General features: G+C 30.5%; 1 long non-coding RNA gene across 1 annotated transcript; it reads right to left on the reverse strand.

The window, feature by feature from the left end:
• Window positions 1-673: 673 nt before the first annotated feature.
• On the reverse strand, window positions 674-1,581 carry LOC106321243. Its single transcript, XR_001266023.1, has 3 exons — window positions 1,453-1,581; window positions 1,282-1,372; window positions 674-779 (listed from the first exon to the last, which is right to left on the reverse strand). It is a non-coding gene; the product is annotated as an uncharacterized LOC106321243 (long non-coding RNA).
• Between the last annotated feature and the right edge of the window lie 2,816 nt (window positions 1,582-4,397).

Below are 4,397 nucleotides of genomic sequence, written 5' to 3' on the forward strand. Positions count from 1 at the left end.
TATGAAAACGAATCACCGCAACAAAACACAATTAAAAAAACACTCACTCACACAACCTTAATCACATTACAATACTCAAAACCTAGGGAATCAAAGACCAAACAAAAGCATGCCATCACTTAATTATATTTATATAAAGCTAAAACAAAGTCAACGACCCCGCGCTTTTTGCGGGGGATATGCACCCAGACATCATAGTGATTAAACCGGAAAGGGTTGTGCAGTTGGTTTCAAATAGATGTGAGTTTTCATTGCCGGTAGTTATAAAATCATTAGATACCGTATGATTTCAGCCATTTAAATAATGGAAGAGGGTCCAAAAGTAGTTTCCAAATGTGAAACCTTGAATGACATTTGGGATGTTAAAACGGACTATACATGCCCGTTTATTTGACCTTGAATGTTCATTGGGATGTTAAACCGTTTATTTACATGCCCGTTTAACTTTAAGCGAGTTTATTTTAATACGGCCCGTTTAGATTCATTTAGGCCCGTCTAGACCCGTTTTTTCTTCTTCTATTTTGGTTTAACGGCTTTTACTCTTCTTTTAATTTTTTGTTTTAAAATACCGTGTTATTAAAAACAGTTTTAATTATTTCACATGTTTAATAACATGTAATGAAACTGATTTGTGTATCTAGCACATATTTAAAATCTGAAATTTACATAAAATACATATGAAACTCAGAAAGTGAAATCCCATAGAAAGAGTACATTTATGTCCATAGAATCCCTTTGAGCATCAAGGACTCCTATTGTCTCGAGACTCCAAATCCATCCTGCAAATACACAAAAAATGTGAAGATAAGATACATGCTTTCTCCAAAGATCGGTCATGAAATAAAATGATGATATTCAAAGAAGTCAAGGACTCAGAATAGGCATCATTGTTTTGGTACAGAATCACTAAAGAATTATTATTCTGTTACGGTCTTCTTACTACCAGAGAAGTCGAAGAAGTCTCATTTCTAAAAAAATACAGTAAACCCGTAAATTCATATCGAACAAAACTAAAGTCATCTTGCAACTCTACACAATTACAAAACTGCAGAAGAGATTTGTAATGAGACTAAACAATCACTATAAACATACTCCATTACTTCAAAATCCTATTAATGCTCATCAGAAAGAATCTTAATCCACACAAAACCAAAGAGACTCCATTACTAATGGTGAGTAAGCACAAGTTTCGGTAAATACAAAAGCAAAGAAATATACAATCCCATCATGAAGATGAAATTATTATTTGCAAATCCAAAATGAGTGGTCTTATAAGCTTACCTGAAAGTGATGACCCAAATCTGGAAAAGATACTGCTTGCCAGCAAGATCCCCAAGACAATTTAGATATGTGTATCCTTCATCGTCATTATCTAGTAGACAGATTCGTTTGTTAATAAAAGTTAACCTTAAGGGTGACAACATGATTTGAGTTTTTTTCCCGAATGCTCACCTTCTCTAGAGCGAGTGTGGCTGCATCTTTTATGGTGAGTTACGTAATTTCGTTGTTCACAACAAACGTAGCATTGTCATGTCCATTGTCAATAGCAAACTCAACTCCATACCTGATAAACAGGGCGTATTGTGTGAATTCTGATTGAAAATTAGAGCAATTCTGATAAATACTTAGATATTGCACGAGCTTTTGGTTATTTATTAGACGTTTATAACAATTCTGATTAGAGCAATTCTGATTGTAATATTTTTTAAGAAAAAGATGAATTTCGTAAAAAATATTTTTATTAATATTTTTAAAATATTATTTGATTTCTTATTTACATTGTTTTTATAAATTTGTTATTTTTGAACTTAACTATTTATTTGTTTGTATTATAAAAGTAAAATTACTGTTACTAAAGTATTTATAGTTTCTTATAAGTACATAATTTTAATATCACATAGATTTCTCAGTACATATATACTACTATACTATGCTATACACTCCTATGAATACTTTATTAATAATTAGTTTTATTTTTTAATAATATTAAGATAATATAATAGAAAATTGTTTTATATACATTTTTCTATGAAATTTATTTAAAGTGTGCTTTATTATTTTTCATAGTTAAGTTTTTATACAATTTTACCATTTAAATAACTAATATTTAGATATCAGTTTGTTTGTATACGTAAATGTATTTATAAACATGTGTATATTGTTTCTTAATAAAAAAATTAAAAGCGTCATATAGATTGTTCCATGCTTATTAACTAATACAATTAGTTTTTATTTATTTGTCGTTGTACCAATTGCCCTCGGCAGATAACTTTTTTTATCCTCGAATAAATGTTTTCATATATGTTCTCTCTTTCATTTTGAATTGCTTTGGCAAGATATAATATTCTCTTTATGAGACTACCAAACTTTACCAAATTGGTATTTTTTTTGTTGAATGTTATCGCTGTTAAAGTGTGTTGGATTGATTGTACTTTGGTTGATTAATTGGTCGTCTTCCCAACTCCTCTTCGAGGCACCTTTTGAGTTATGACATAAATGAGGGCTCAAAATCTTTTACCAAATCAGACATGTATATTTTCATCAAACGTTGACGCACATCTATGCTAGTCCGTCCATCCTTTTCTGTAAGTTCGTCCATCCTATTCCACTAGACGAGACTTTTCTCAAGTTCCTGTTGTTTGGCCAGAGAACTTATTATAAATAGATCCCACATTCTTTAGTTCGCTGATATTTCTTTAAATACGTAATGATCCATTCTTTCTATATTTAGATAACAATCTTCTGTATGAAACTTTGGATCTATCATCTAATTAACTTTAATTAGACCATTTCCAATGTATTTTATTATTTTTCTTTTAAAATAGTGAAATTTTATAATGAAGATAAGAGTTTATTCTAATATATTCTTCTAAAATAGCACTCTAACTATAGAATAAAAATATAAGTGGATAAGAATAGATTTACCGGCGTTCCAAAAAAAAGAATGAATAGATCTACTGTTAAATTTTATTATAGAAATAAATATAGTGAAAAGTTAGAGATATTCTTAGTTGGTCACTCAACCCAAGTCGTGAAACAACACTTACAAAATTGTAATTTTTTTATTTATGACAATCATTTAGAGTAGAACTCTGTAAATTTAATACTCGCTCTATTAATAAAATTTTTCGGTCCTAACTTGAGTCAGTTCAAAATATGACACATCAATAAAATAATAAAATAATAAGATAATAATTTGTTAGAAAATTCTATGTAAATGTTAGAGCGCATGCCCAAGCCCATCAGCCCATTATTAGGGTTCCTATCATGATTGATACTATAAATTTGTGTAATGTTGAGATGTGTATTAACTTTGCTGCCGTAAAGACAGCTTCCCCTTCATTTTATGAATATCAATTTAGAATCATTTTGATCTTGAAGGTAATTTAAAGCTTCCTTCTTTATTTCTGTTTCTGCATAATAAAGCTGTTTTGAGCTATGTTTTATCACTTTCATTTATGTCTCAATAAGTTCTTCTAAGATACAAATCTCTCTTATTCACAAATTTTATCAGTGCCGGTCCGGACTTAAATAGCGCCTAAAGCATACTTAAAACATGTTGCCCCCTAATTGGCTTGAGATTTTATCAGCTCGTCTTTTCTCTCCTTTCTCTTTCTATTTGCACATCCACTTGACTGATTCCTGATTCTATTTCCCGGTAACATTTTCTGCAAATTTAAAAAAGCAAAAGTGAGCATCTATTGCAAAATAAATAGCAATACATATAATACAATACAAGATAAGTAAAAACTATAATCTGATCAAAAAGTTGCTTTCACGTTAACTATTTTTACAGAGTTTTTAGTTTTATGTTTGCTTATATTTCAGAATTTTTTTTTTCAAAAATAATATAACTTACGGAAAAAAACTTACAGGAACAGCAGAGAAAATACATTTTAAAAGGATAAGTCTTCTTGTGTATTTGATTTGACCAACGCAAGGTGAATGTTATATAGACTTCAAGATGGTAGCGAAAGGGCATTAAACAGGGAGAAAAAAAAGATTTTAAAAAATGTAATATCAGAGAACAAAGGGAATAATTAGGTTTGGGTTAACTTATTTGTTTTATAAACACACAGAAAGGAACTAAAAGTTGTTAGATAGTTGAGCATACCTTTTGCGATATTTTTAATGATTATCAATATCAAAAGCTAAAAAATAATAAAAAAGAAGCACTGGTATTCGAACTTGAATCCCGAGGTTAATGTGCAAGTATACAAACCACTAGACCTATGTATCCCAAGACAATCTGGCGCCCCAAAAAATATCTAAACTCTGGCGCCAAAAACCCTTGCTTTACGGGCTTTAGCCCAGGGCCGGCCCTGGTTAAGACTCGTATGAGAGTGCTCAGAGAAGCTCGCGAGAGTGAATCTGATATCTCTTGAGTGCATATTCGA

The sequence above is a fragment of the Brassica oleracea genome, unplaced genomic scaffold (assembly GCF_000695525.1).
Source record: "Brassica oleracea var. oleracea cultivar TO1000 unplaced genomic scaffold, BOL UnpScaffold01343, whole genome shotgun sequence".
Taxonomy (NCBI): Eukaryota; Viridiplantae; Streptophyta; class Magnoliopsida; order Brassicales; family Brassicaceae; genus Brassica; species Brassica oleracea.